The following is a 14944-nucleotide window of genomic DNA, read 5'->3' as shown; positions in this document are numbered from 1 at the left end:
TTACCTGGTGATATTAGTATTGTGTTTTTTTTATTACTGATCAGTATTGTAACAATCAGTCACTATGTGTAGGTAATATGTTGTCTGGCCATGGTATAGCAGTATTTGTTTCTTGTATGTGCTATTATTTGGTCACTATGTGGTGGTAATGTATAGTCTAGTCATGGTGTGGTAGTATTTGTACCTTGTATGTGGTATTGTTGGTCACCATGTGGTGGTAATATGTGGTCTGGACATGGTGCGGTGGTATTAGTCCCTTGTACACTACCGTTCAAAAGTTTGGGGTCATTTCCTAATTTTTGAAAGAAATGTACAGTTTTTTCCAATGAAGCTAACAGTAAATGATTCAGAAATACTCTATACATTGTTAATGGGTAAATGACTATTCTAGCTGCAAATGTCTGGCTTGTACTGCAATATCTTCATAGGTGTATAGAGGCCCATTTCCAACAACCATCACTTCAGTGTTTTTATGGTACTTTGTGTTTGCTAACTGTGTAAGAAGGCTAATGGATGGTTACAATACCCTTAAAAACCCTGGCGTAAGTATGTTAGCACAGCTCAAAACAGTTTGGCTGATTAGAGAAGCTATAAATCTGAATCTGACCTTCCTTTGAGTTAGTTGAGAATCTGGAACATTACATTAAACTCTCAAAATGGTCAGAAAACAAAACTTTTATGTGACACTCGACAGTCTATTTTTGTTCTTAGAAATAAAGTTTATTCCATGAGAGAAATTGCCAAGAAACTGAAGATTTCCTACAACGGTGTGTACTACTCCCTTCAGAGAAGAGCACAATCAGGCTCTAACCAGAGTAGAAAGAGAAGTGGGAGGACCCGCTGCACAACTGAGCAACAAAATAAGTACATTAGAGTCTGTAGTTTGAGAAATCAACGCTTCACAGGTCCTCAACTGGCATCTTCATTAAATAGTACATGCAAAACGCCACTGTCAACATCGACAGTGAAGAGGCGACTCTGGGATGCTGGCCTTCAAGGTAGAGTGGCAAAGAAAAAGCCATATCTGAGACTGGCCAATAAAAGGGAAAGATTAATATGGGCAAAAGAACACAGACATTGGACAGAGGAAGATTGGAAAAAAGTGTTATGGACAGACGAATCCAAGTTTGAGGTGTTTGGATCACACAGAAGAACATTTGTGAGACGCAGAACAACTGAAAAGATGCTGGAAGAGTGCCTGATGCCATCTGTCATGCATTGTGAATGTAATGTGATGGTTTGGCGTTGCTTTAGTGCTGGTAAAGTGGGAGATTTGTACAAGGTAAAAGGGATTTTGAATAAGGAAGGCTATCACTCCATTTTGCAATGCCATGCCATACCCTGTGGACAGCGCTTGACAGTGACCCAAAGCACACCTCCAAATTATGCAAGAACTATTTAGGGAAGAAGCAGGCAGCTGGTATTCTATCTGTAATGGAGTGGCCAGCGTCAATGCCAGCGCAGTCACGAGATCTCAAACCCATTGAGCTGTTGTGGGAGCAGCTTGACCGTATGGTACGCAAAAAGTGCCCATCAAGGCAAACCAGCTTGTGGAGGGGCTTCTGGAAGCATGGGGTGAAATTTCTCCAGATTACCTCAGCAAATTAACTGCTAGAATGCCAAAGGTCTGCAGTGCTGTAATTGCTGCAAAGGGAGCATTCTTTGGCGAAAGCAAAGTTTGAAGGAGAAAATTATTATTTCAAATAAAAATCTTTTTTTCGAACCTTGTCAATGTCTGGACTAGATTTTATATTCATTTGGCCACTCATTTGATTAATAAAAGTATGGGTTTTCATGGAAAACACAAAATTGTTTGGGTGACCCCAAACTTTTGAATGGTAGTGTATGTGATATTATTCGGTCACTGTGATGGTAATATGTGGTCTGGACATGGTGTGGCGGTATTTGTTCCTTGTATGTGGTATTATAGTTCACTATGTGGTGGTAATATGGTGTCTGTTCATGGTGCGGTGGTATTTGCCCCCTGTATGTGATATTATTGGTCATTTTAAAAATTTAAAAATAAATAAAAATATACCTAAATTGTATTGACTATTTTAACAAATGTTTAATAGATTAGAGTAGGACCTGGCCAAAAGATTCTACCTTGTCGTGGTGGTGGCTAAAAAAATCTTTTGGCCAAAACAAAAGCTTCTGGCTATATGTGTGATCTGGTGATGGGAACTGTTAATGTGTGATTGGTGAGAAGTGGAGTTTTTCCAAGAGAGAGTAGTAGGACTGTGGATGTGGCGCCCCTGAGGCTCAGTTGCCACAGAGGTACTGCACCTTCTCCTAAGGTGTAGTGCCCCACCATCGTGGTAAGTTGGGAACTCCTTTCCACACTCCAACACCTGCACCCACACACAGGATAGTTCAGCAATGGACCAGATTGCGGCTCCATGCTTAGAGGATAGCAGAGCACCTTTTGTGGGTCCTTGCTTCGTAACATGAGATGTGCTGGGAGGTGGGTGGAGTTGAGATATATAAAAGGTTGGGAAGGTTTAGAATGACAGGTCAGTCTGACGGGAGGTCAGGCGGGAGAAGGACAGTCAGTCAGGAGAGAGAGAGGAAGGAGTGCTGCAGCTGCCTCAGTGACCTGAGCCAGCTGGCACGGGAAGGGAACAGAAGGAGAAAGACGTAGAACTGCAACCTAAGTTTCCATAAGAGAGAGAAGGAACAGCGCGGAACGAAGGAGTAAGAGAACAGAGAGGAGTTGTGGGTTGGAAGAGGAACCCTGCCTATAGGTTCTCAGCACAAGGCCGGGGCCCGGTCCCCGAGGTTGTATGGACACTTATAGTTCTGCAGCAGACACCGGTGGAGTAGTTGGCTGTAAATGCACTTCTCCCATCCAAGACTTGGGGCACAACAGCATCTGTATAGAGAGCCGGGACTCAGGATAAAGGGAGTCCCCGAAGTAGGCTACAGCTGTCTGCCGTACAAGGAGAGTTGTTAGGAACATCTGACAGGAGGAACTTCAGAGTACCACGGTACTGGAGCTCTTCACACTACAAGGCGCAATAGAGGAGTCGTTCAGGAGAGGTACATGTTGGTGGGGTGTTGGAGAGGAGAATCCTGACTTGCCCGGGAGGTTGATTGAGTCTCTGCCCCGGAGGACACGGCACGGAGGCAGGCACAAGTGTGTACCACGAACTGTGAATAAAGCTTTGGAACTACAAACCCTGGTGTCTTCCATTCACTTGTGCGCCAACGCCGTCAGCACTGCTACATCTGGGTACCAACATTCCTCACACCGCCTGCGCCTATACACTGCCCGGGGGTTACAGCTTCACCTGTGGGGAGCTACACCAAGTTTCGCCCCCAGCCGTTCACCCCCAGGTACACTTCTCCCCCGAACATTTCGCCCCCAGCATTTCACCCCCAGGTTGTTTCGCCCCCGCACATTTCGCCCCCAGCAGTTCACCTCCGGATGTTTCGCCCCCAGCAGTTCGCCCCCAGGTACACTTCGCCCCCGAACATTTCGCCCCCGGATGTTTCGCCCCCAGCAGTTCGCCCCCGGATGTTTCGCCCCCAGCAGTTCGCCCCCGGATGTTTCGCCCCCAGCAGTTCGCCCTCGGATGTTTCGCCCCCGGATGTTTCGTCCCCGCACATTTCGCCCCCAGCAGTTCGCCCTCGGATGTTTCGCCCCCGCACATTTCGCCCCCAGCAGTTCGCCCCCGGATGTTTTGCCCCCAGGACTTCGCCCCCAGCACTTCGCCCTCGGATGTTTCGCCCCCAGCAGTTCACCCCCGGATGTTTCGCCCCCGGATGTTCATCCCTGGATCTTTCGCATCCGGGAAAGACCTGCCTGAACTGAACATTGGCAGGTTTGCTTATCACTAATAATACACCACATGAGTCTAAGATATAGAATTCTGATCAAATTAGTTTTTTTTATTCTCAAACTTTGTTTTCTAGATGAGTAATTTTACAAACAGACAGGAAAATAGTAGGATTTCATTGGTTACTAAGGAGGTCGTGCCCCCTTGGGAGCAGAACGGATCCTGGCTCCCTATGATACATTCAGGGCTGCTTGTTCACAGCCCTCTGCAAAGCTCCCCTTCACCCTCCGCTCATGTGCTCTGTCCTGGACAAGAGGAGGGCTCCCCCCTGCCTGTGTAAAGCTGTTACAGGACAGAACACATAGGGGGGGGGCTTTGCAGAGGGCTGTAAACCAGCAGCCCTTTATACATCATAGGTAATATATTGTTAGCTGCATGCTCCTGTGCAGCCACGCCCTCTAGAATCCATCCACAAGTACTGCTACTAAGGAGAAACAACCTCCTTAGTAACCACTGAAATCCTGCAGCACTTGGAGCTTTAACTTGGATGAGACTTTTCACACAGAAGTGAAGCTGCTGGAAGGTCTCCTTTGGAAATGAATATCATGGGCACAGGTACTATAACATAACATGTTTTTTGTGGAGTTATGCTTTAACTGTATATATCAAAACTGTTTTAACAAGAAGCATAAAAAGGTATAGAGGGGAAGGATTAGAGAAAAAGAGAAAATACAAATTACAGGTTATAATGCTTGAATTATTTTACAGCTAAAAACACTGCTCTCAAAACATACAATATGCGACCATGAGCTAAAAATCAAAGCTGTAGGCAATGCCTCTCAGATAATCCATCAAGCTTCTATTATTGAAATCTTGCACGATACGTTTAACCCTTGCTGAAATTGCAGCATACTTTTTGTTTCTTGCAGCGATGGGATTTCCTGCTATTATCTGAATAATTTCAAAACTATGGAGCTCTTGCTGATGTTTCAGACAATTAATGAACCGGTATATATTTTGGAAAAGAGTACCACATGTTTCTCGAAAGCTACGGTGCCATCCTTCGACATCATTATTTGTTCGCTGTTGATCATTCAATGTTCGTTCATACACATTCCAGAATTGAACTGGAAACAAAGGTGCTTGACGTCCTCTGCGATTCATTCGACCAATATAGCTGTCTTCAAAATAGTTGGCAATAGGTATTGCTTCTTGTGGAAAGTCAGGATCTTCCACCAATTCTTCAAATGATTGCACAACATTCTGTGGTGGTAGAAAGGCCAGGGCAGGTATCATGCGTATCCAACGGGCAAATTCATGGTCACCTTGGTATTGCATCTTGAGTCCTTCATTTTGAACTTTACGCCAAACCGACTGTGATAGGTGGAAAAAGCAACCAGTCTTCACAAGGTTGGGGAATTCACTTTCAAATGCCTGTATTGCAGCTAGTTCAAAATCCAACATCAGGTTGTCTGGCTGCAGTCCAGGCTGCAAGTTCTTCAGCTCTTGCAGCAACCTCTGGTATGTAGAACGGCTCTTGTCTGTCAGCAAGGTGTACACTACAGGAACAACAAGGCCGCTGTGGACTACATGGATTGTGTAAAGTTGCTTAAACAAGGCTGGTGTAGTGAAAAACGTGCCATCAGCAAACCACTCTTTACTTTGTGCCAGTAGATGGAGATTGTCTCTTGTTCCAAATATCAACATACGGCTGTGTCCATTTCCTAATATAAAATGAAAGTATTAGTAGAGGAAATAACAGAAAAAGTGTAACAAGCAGCAGACAGAGTTTTGGGATAAATTCACAAAAAAAAATCCTAATCAGAAGCCTCTGTTCATATCTCACATTAAATACTCACATTTTGCTCCAGATTTTCTGATTTCATAATAAAAAAACTGAAGCAAAATCTAGTGTGAAGGGGCCAACCAATAGTTTTTTACAACATATATTGTCCCAGTGGAAAATTATATATTTTTGTTTAAAATTAAAATTACTTCCAAACTTGAAATAGGTCAAATTTTTAGGGTACCTTTAGACCCTTCAACTAGACGGCCGTTCAGCACGGCCGATCGCCGCCATGCTGAACGGCCGTCTGGTTGACAGCCGCTTCCAGGCGCGGTGTGCGGCTGGACGTCTGAAAGAACGACTGGGCGGGCCGCCCGCCTGAATGGGGCATTCCATTCAGGCGGATGGGCGCGCTAGTCGTCAGGTGGGCAGCGCGGACGTTCGTGACGTCCGCGCTGCCTATGCTGTCTCATTGAGAGGATTGTGCAGGACGCAAAAAAGCCAGTAAAATCACCAGTGTGCTTTTGGCCTAAGGCATAACTGAATGGTCCATTAGGCTGGGGTCATATGCAGCATTAATGTGTAAATCCCATCCACATGCTGATGAAAAAATTTAAAAAAAACATGCAGTGCAGCATGTCAATGTATGCTGCCATTATACAAACAAAATTCCAGCCATTCAGACAAGGGGCTGAAATCCTGCACTAAAACCTGCACCTAAATCCATAGAGTTAAGTGAAGATTTTGATACAGAATTAGGGTACCACAATAGTGGCCACAATTGCAGGCACAAATAGATTCCTGTGGGATCTGCAATTGCTACCGCAATTACAGCCGCTGCCGAGATGCCGCTCCGCAATCCCCTTCTGTCAGTGGGCACGAGGCCTCAGGCTTTATCCAGACAAGCTGGATTTACAGGCGTATTCTGTTCTGTGTTTCCTGCCTGAAACCCGCCCTTTCATGTCTATGGTGCGGGTTACGGGCGGATTCCGGCCGGGGCCGGAAAACGCCCCACCGGAAAATAGCTTCAAAGCTATTTTCTGGCGGATCCCGGAAGGAATGGGAATGGGCAAGAGGGAAACCTCCCGAAAAATGCCTGCAAACCACGCCAAATACGCTCGGTTTAGGCCATAGCAGGGCATGGCCACGCCCATAGCAGAGCTTGGCCACGTCCCCTATTTGCAGAAGCGTTTTGCCAAAGCGCTTGCAAAGTGCTTAAAAAGTGCTTGGAGGCAGCAGGCAAAACACATCTGCAAATCCTGGCGTATCTCACCTGAGCTACGGAGTTCAGCCCGACCTGTCCACGGATCTACATCTAGCTCTGGAGATTGGATCTGAATGAATTCCAATCTTTCGGTGTGATCAGCCCGATCTGATCCTATCTTTCCAGTGATCGGCTAACACTAGTTGGAGTCAGTAGGCCTCACTACATTATATTACCCTCAAAGATTCCCTTGAAGGCCAAAATCACATAGTATTTTATATCAGCACCTTATAGTGTAGCATTTTTCACATTTGTGCAAAATAATCTTTGCAATAATTATGCATAATGGAATTGTTTTAATACAATGTTAAATGGTTAAGTAGCTTACCAGAGTCATGCAGAAGGAACTGCTGCTGGACACCATCAATACTGATCTCCTGGAACTCCAGGGGGATAACAAGTTGATCAAGGGTTTGAGGTAACCTTGAGATATTGCCAAGTTGCCTTGCTAATCGTATTGTCCTCTTCAGTGATGCTTTCTTTGGGAGAAGTGCTGCAACATTAGAATGGGCTCCTGAAACGACGTCTGTGAGAATCTGTTGTGGTGTCTCCTGTGTTGTCCTTGCCCTGGTCACAGCCTCATTAACAAGTCGGATTGCTTCAGGTCTTGCAGCTTGTGCTGCGTGATTGTGAAGATTGACTACTTTCACAACTTTGCCAGATTCTTCATTGGTCCAAACACGTCCCTTGCAAGTCGATCGTTTTTCACATACCCAGATGGAATGGACATCATCAGCGGTTCGTTTGGAAAATAAGTAAATGTGATTCTCATGGACCAACTTCCTCCTTCCACGTTTGGACAGAACTGAATTCCTAGTTGTAGAAAGTGAATTGCTGTGGAAGCTGACTGATTTTTTGTGGCAGTACACTTCTCTCTTTGTGGAGATTCCAGACACTGCTATATTCTGGTGTACAGATGGAATAAAAGCTAGTCTAATGTAACTTGCAGGACATGTGACCATGCTACTTGTTACATCTGTAACAAAACTTGCAACAAAGCAGGTCAGTGCTGGGTCAGGTAAAAGTTCAAAATTGTTTAGATTTTAGGCCTCTTGCACACTGTAATTTTAGAGTGGTTTCACACTTGTGTTTGTGGCCGCCAGAGGTCGATCCGCTCTGGATCTGACATCCAGCTGACCCCAGGGCAATGCTGGCTGAATGCTGGCATTCCGCTTGCATTGCCCATAGAAGTGAACGGCTGGGTTCCGCGATCTGCAGCCCCCCCATTCGCTTTCGTAATGCCGCATTCCGCTATCAGTGTCAGAACAAAAAGAAGAGCATTTTCTTCTTTTCGTTCCGCTGCAGGTTAGCGGAATGCGGCATTACAGAAGCAAACGGGCGGCCTGTAGTGCATATGTAGCGGAAGTGTGAAAGCACCCTTATGCTGCCACTGTTTTAGAACTCCAAAGCACGTGCTTTACTGGCATTTTTCAGAGCGCTTTTGTGAGCGCTCTCCGTAATGACCCATAAGATACAGGCTATTGATGAACGCTAAGTGCTCAAAAATAGCTCCTGTAATAAAATAAAAAGAGCTGGCCGAAACAACACCTCGCTTTTCTAGCCATTGACTTATCTACTATATAATTGTCAAAGGGTCACTTTCGTCTTTCTGTCTGTAACGTTTTATTCGTATATTCATTGGTCGCGGCGTCTGTCTGTCATGTAAATCCAAGTCGCTGATTGGTCGTGGCAAAACGCCCACGACCAATCAGCGACGGTCACAGTCTGCCATAAAAATGGCTGCTGCTTCACTGCCCTGCACTCACCGCTGACCGCTCACACAGGGTTAATGCCAGCGTTAACGGATCGCGGTGTACCGCACTCTGTTAACACTGCTATTAACCCTGTGTGACCAACTTTTCGCTATTGATGGTGCCTATGCAGCATCAATAGTGAAAAGATGTAATGTTAAAAATAATAATAATAAAAAAAAAAGTTATTCTCACCCCCTCCAACGTCGCGCTGTCCTCCGCGCCTCTCTCCGATGCATGCCGTGCCTTTCGGTCCGAACGATGCTATGCGTCCAGGACCTGCGATGATGTCACGGTCATGTGACCGCGACGTCATCGCAGGTCCTACGCTCAGACCGGAAGCCACTGCCAGCACTGCAGAGAGGAGCGAGGACTTCAGGGCCTGTGGCTGAGGTGAGTATATCTTTATTATTTTTTTTTAAACACGAATATAGTGCCCACATTCCTAGACTACGTGGACAGTGCAATATACTACATGACCAGTGCAATATACTACGTTGGCTGGCCAATATACTACGTACGCTGTGCAATTTACTACGTTAACTGTGCAATTTACTACGTGCGCTGTGCAATTTACTACGTGGACTGTGCAATTTACTACGTGCGCTGTCCAAAATACTACGTCGGCGGTCCTATATACTGCGTGGCCTGTGCAATGTACTACGTGGACTGTCCAATATACTACATAACCTGTGCAACATACCACGTGGCTGTGCCTTCTAGAATACCCGATACGTTAGAATCGGGCCACCATCTAGTATATTCAAAATTGGCAATCTTCTTAGCGATTTAGCACTTGGGAAAGTGGCTACTGTGAAAGTGGCCTTAGGGCTAAAACACAAGGCTGAAATTCCCTGCCTAATTTGGGGCCGAAACATCTGGGGGCAAAAAGCAGGGGGCGAACTGCTGGGGGCAAAACATCCGGGGGCGAACTGCTGGGGGCGAAGCATCCGGGGGCGAACTGCTGGGAGCGAAACATCCGGGGGCGAAACATCCGTGGGCGAAACATCTGGGGGCGAACTGCTGGGGGCGAAATGTGCGGGGGAGAAACAACCTGGGGGCGAAATGCTGGGGGCGAAACATCCGGGGGCGAACTGCTGGGGGCAAAACATCCGGGGGCGAAACATCCTGGGGCAAACTGTTGGGGGCGAAATGTGCGGGGGAGAAACAACCTGGGGGCGAAATGCTGGGGGCGAAATGTTCGGGAGTGAAGTGTACCTGGGGGCGAACTGCTGGGGGCGAACTGCTGGGAGCGAAATGCTGGGGGCGAACTGCTGGGGGCGAAACTTCCAACTCCCGCTGCGGTTTTAGGAAGGGGGCGAACTGCTGGGGGTGAAACTTCCAACTCCCGCTGCAACACATCATCAGCCCCAGAGGATCTGCACGCAGCGTTGGCTTAACATCTTGCATGCCAAACACCACAGGTGGCATCACAAACTATTCCATTTCATTAACTACAAACCACCACTGATTTGGGCGCCCAGGGCCTCGGACCGGGTCACCGCTGCCGTGACACATCCCGCTGACACCGGCCCGGTACCAAGTACCCCACAGTCCTGGGATGGGGGCGACCCATGGACTGTTCGAGGGGTGGAGGCAGGGCTGGGGTGGAGCCTGGATGGAGTCTCAAGGGGGCCCCGAAAATCTTTGCCAGTATGGGGCCCTGAAATTCCTAGTGGCAGCCCTGTTCCTTGATCCTGGGGGTCGAGCCATAAATATCAGCTGTCAGGCTCCTTACCATGTGGAAAAATGACATTGGAAGCCTAGTGTTAGCCACTATACTGCAATCTCCAAATCACCATGTAATGGTTAGTGTGGGCATAAAAGCCAATCTATCAATGTAATGTAACGATATACAAAAACGTTGCACTCTATCCTGCTAAAGTATGTTAGTGTGAAATTCACCCTGGAATTCAGACTTCAGCCTAAGAGAGTTATTCACATTAGATACGTAGGGACCCATCAGTTTTGAGACCACCTTGACTTTTGTTGATGGGCATACATGAATTGGCCAAATTATGTGCTAAGCGTCTCATTTTTTCCTAGTATCCAGAGGCAGTATTGCTATTCATATTTCATATATTTCACATTGACATGCTTTAGCACAACAGAGTGCAACTTTTTTTTGTATATTTTATATGGAGGTGGTTGCTCCTAGTGTGCACTTATTCACACTAGCTTGGATGTGCCAGTTAGTCTTTTGTTATTCGTAATGTAACGATAACTACAGCAGCTGAGGGGTATAATGAGGTTCTGCAGCAGCTGCGGTGTATGATGAGGTTCTGTAGTAGTGGAGATGTATTATGAGGCTCTGTAGCAGCTGAGGGTGAGGCTGGAGCAGATATTAACAGCCAAAAAATGTCCACTGGGTGGGTAGAGGGCAGGCTGGACACTGATTCAGGGGGAAGCTGCCTGGTCTGGTAGAGCCAGATGAAACAAACTGGGTGCAGAGAATGAAGCGGAATTCAGTACGAATGAAAGGTAGAAACAAAAAACTAAATATATAGGGGGCTTGTATATTATAATACAGCACAAATTAGCTGGAAAAAAATTGGATTTCGTGGTATAACAATCCCCTTTAAGGGACATTTTCCAACCACTTGGGAAGGTCAGTTGCAGAGGGTTAATTAAGGAACATCTTCCAACCACTCAGGGTCAATTGCAGAGGGTTATTTAAGGAACATCTTCCCACCACTCAGGGTCAGTTGCAGAGGGTTACTTAAATCACATCTTCCCACCTCTCAGGGTCAGTTGCAGAGGGTTATTTAAGGAACATCTTCTCACCACTCAGGGTCAGTTGCAGAGGGTTACTTAAATCACATCTTCCCACCTCTCAGGGTCAGTTGCAGAGGGTTATTTTAGGAACATCTTCCCACCACTCAGGGTCAGTTGCAGAGGGTTACTTAAATCTCATCTTCCCACCACTCAGGGTTAGTTACAGAGGGTTGCTTAAATCACATCTTCCCACCACTCAGGGTCAGTTGCAGAGGGTAATTTAAGGAACATCTTCCCACTACTCAGAGTCAGTTGCAGAGGGTTACTTAAATCACATCTTCCCACCACTCAGGGTCAGTTACAGAGGGTTACTTAAATCACATCTTCCCACCACTCAGGGTCAGTTACAGAGGGTTACTTAAATCACATCTTCTCACCACTCAGGGTTAGTTACAGAGGGTTACTTAAATCACATATTCAACTGTATTGTGCATCCTTCTGTGACCGACTTTCTATTTTGGAATCCACAGTGCAAGAACTGACCTCCAAATATCCATAAGAAAAATCCGCTTGAAAAGAACCTTACATTCTGGTGTCATTGGCAGGATCAAGCGCAAATAGGCTGTTACTTGAAATTACCACTTTTAGCACTGAGAGACTCTGTGGTGTCCTTTTTTGTGCTCCATGCACTTTTTTGCATGGAGCATCATACCCCATCTTGTGAGCTTGCAACCACCACTAGGGGGAGCACAACAGCTACCTGTATACAGACATATTATTGAGTTTAATGAGACCTCTGCATTTTGTCCGCTATAAACAGATACCACATTTGTCTACAGGCTATGTCTGACATTGCAACTTAGCTACATCAAATTGATTGTGGTGAGCTGTAATCAAACTGTAAATATGTGAGGTGCTGATTTTTTGGGGGAGGAAAGCAGCCACATTTTTAGAAGCCTGTACATCCTCCTACAATCTTCAAATGCTTTCTAGAAAGTCAAGCATTTAGTTTTAGTAGAACGTTCTGCAGGAAGTTTTGTAGATGTAACATAGGGAAGTGCTCAGACTTTGTTTCAAGGCAAATTTTTAGAGAAGTTGTCACACAAAGGTATATTGATCAGATCAGTATAGACAATGGCAATGGAAGGGACGTTTCCAGATATTTCCAATGAATCATCATGGCGGTAGGTGGGTGGGGGAATCTGTCTGCCCATGTATAACACGGACTGACCATTGATTTCAATGGGGAAAGTGAACTATATCACTTCCCAGCAGGAGAAATAAAAGTTGCCAGGTAACAATGGACCTTCAAAGGACCTTTTCTAGGTAACTTTGTAGTAAAAGTACCTTGCATACAGCACCCAAGTCTCAGCTTCCTGGACTATTTCCTGGTTAAGGCTCCAGGTAAAATCTCTTGAGAATACTAGCACATATTGAACATATCGGGATGTAACAGGGTAGACTCTCCATGTGTATTTTTTCAGAGGAATCATTATGCAGTATAGTTGTCCGATACATCATACACTCTCTCTCCTCCCTTCTTGAACTCCTTTGAGTTTACCTTGGTTGAGAAGTGGACTAGACATCCAAAATGTTCCGGTCTGACTGCAAGCTAACTTTAAAACCAAGGTCTAAGGACGGCCTCATGCATCTGCTTTTCACGTTCAGTGAATGGACTTTGATTTCTGGACAGTCCGTAGATCTACTGACTAGCGATGAGCAAGCGTGTTTGGATAAGGTGTTATCTGAGCATGCTCGAGTGCTAATAGAGTGTCTTTGGCATGCTCGAATAATCTGTTCAAGTTGTGGTGGCATGTCTCATGGCTTTTTGACAGCCACAACACATGCAAGGATTGTTTCTTTGTTAGTCAATCCCTGTATGTGTTGTGGCTGTCGAACAGCCAGGAGGCATGCCAACGCGGGAGCTCAAACACAGTATTAGAGCACATCGAAGACACTCTGTTAACACCCGAGCATGCTCGAATAACACCTTATCCAAACACGCTTGCTCATCATTACTCCTGACCTAACATAGGCATCTTTTTGAGAAGACGTTCAACTAGCCTGTACTAGTCTGTAACATGGATGTCTGAACTTGGCCTTATTAGGTAGCTACCTCTAATGGGTGGCACTGGGGAGACAGGATTCTTCCTTTTGGTTGATAGCTAATTTGCATACTTTTTTCCCCCAGGAAACATTACCTGGCCTGTAGGTCCCCTTCTTCAAGCTTGGTGGGCAATCAATGGGAGTCTTTTCCTTTTCTTTGAAGAAATATCATGTCATGAGAGGGCACTAGAGAGGCAGCTTCTTCTTCTTCTTCTTGGAGGAAAGCAAATTTGCACAGCTTTCCCCATGGCGGCCTCCTCGTTGAGAAGTACCGTAGTTAGGAAATCACATGAAATTACCACTTAGGCCTCTTTCACACATCAGTTTTTTGCCATCAGTCGCAATCCATCAAATTTGTAAAAAAAACAAAAACGGATCCGGCGACTGACGCTGCTGGATCCGTTTTTTTCTCACTGACTTGTATTAGCGACGGATAGCCTCTATTCTTTCTATCTATTCTTTTTTTCTATCTATTCTTTCCATCTATCTATCCATCCTTTCTATCTACCTATTCTTTCTATCTATGTATCCTTTCTATCTCTTCTATCTATCTATCTATCTATCTATCTTTTCTTCTATCTATTCTTTCTATCTCTATTTTTAAAAACGGATCCGTCAAAAAACGGATGAAACAAATGAAAAAACAGATGCGACGGATCCATTTTTTCAACGGATCTGTCAGTCGGATCCATTGAAAAAACGGATCCATCACATCAGATTTTCACAGTCTGTGACGGATCCGTAGAGCTGACGAATTGTGACTGACGCCAAAAAACTGATGTGTGAAAGAGGCCTTAGGCCTCTTTCACACATCAGGTTTTCGCCGTCAGGCGCGATTTGGCACTTTTGACAAAAACCGGATCCGGCGAAATGCAATGCCGGATACAGTTTCCCCCCCATTGACTTGCATTAGCGCCGGATCGGGCCGGATGGCCATGCGTTTCATCCGGTTTTCGCCGGATCCGGCAATGTGTCGCAATCCAGCGTCTGGAAAAAACGGCTACTGTAACATTTTTTGGGTCCGGCGAAAAAGCCGGACACGCCGGATCCGGCGTGTCCGGCTTTTTCACATAATGAAAGCCTATGAGCGCCGCAATGCGCCTGATCCGGCGATAGCCGATCCGGTGGCCGGATCCGGTTTTTTGGGTCTGAGCATGCTCAGTAGCTCTGCCCACAAGACACATATATAAAAGCATGACAGTGGGACCCTCAGCCACACCCAACATGCCACCCAAGACAGCAACCAGGCGCAGGAGAAGGCAGGAGACCACTGTAGCACCATCAGCACCACCACCACCACCCCAAATGGAGCAGCATGCTGAACAACGGGAGGGGAGTCCAGCAGCAGATGAGAGACGGTAATTATCAAATCCCCCATTCCTCAAAACTAGGGCCATGGAATATCAAGATATTCATTGGCCCTTTGTTTCTCTTTATTCAACAGCCGCCCAAGAGATGCAGCAGCAGCAGTGGCAGCACTGGCAGCACTGGCAGCAGCAACAGCACCACCCACAGCCATGGAGTCTGGCCAGCAAGAGGACAG

At 46.0% G+C, this 14944-nt stretch overlaps 1 long non-coding RNA gene across 1 annotated transcript; it reads right to left on the bottom strand.

Moving 5' to 3' along the window:
• Positions 1-3863: 3863 nt before the first annotated feature.
• Positions 3864-7281, bottom strand: LOC141082720 (uncharacterized). The gene is made up of 2 exons (XR_012230557.1): positions 7158-7281; positions 3864-5503 (listed from the first exon to the last, which is right to left on the bottom strand). It is a non-coding gene; the product is annotated as an uncharacterized lncRNA (long non-coding RNA).
• Positions 7282-14944: the final 7663 nt, after the last annotated feature.

This window comes from Dendrobates tinctorius, unplaced genomic scaffold (genome assembly GCF_039654945.1).
Source record: "Dendrobates tinctorius isolate UK_male_01 unplaced genomic scaffold, ASM3965494v1 ptg000019l, whole genome shotgun sequence".
Classification (NCBI taxonomy): Eukaryota; Metazoa; Chordata; class Amphibia; order Anura; family Dendrobatidae; genus Dendrobates; species Dendrobates tinctorius.
The sequence above is the reverse complement of the archived record's forward strand: the minus strand, read 5'-3'. Positions and strand labels throughout refer to the sequence as shown.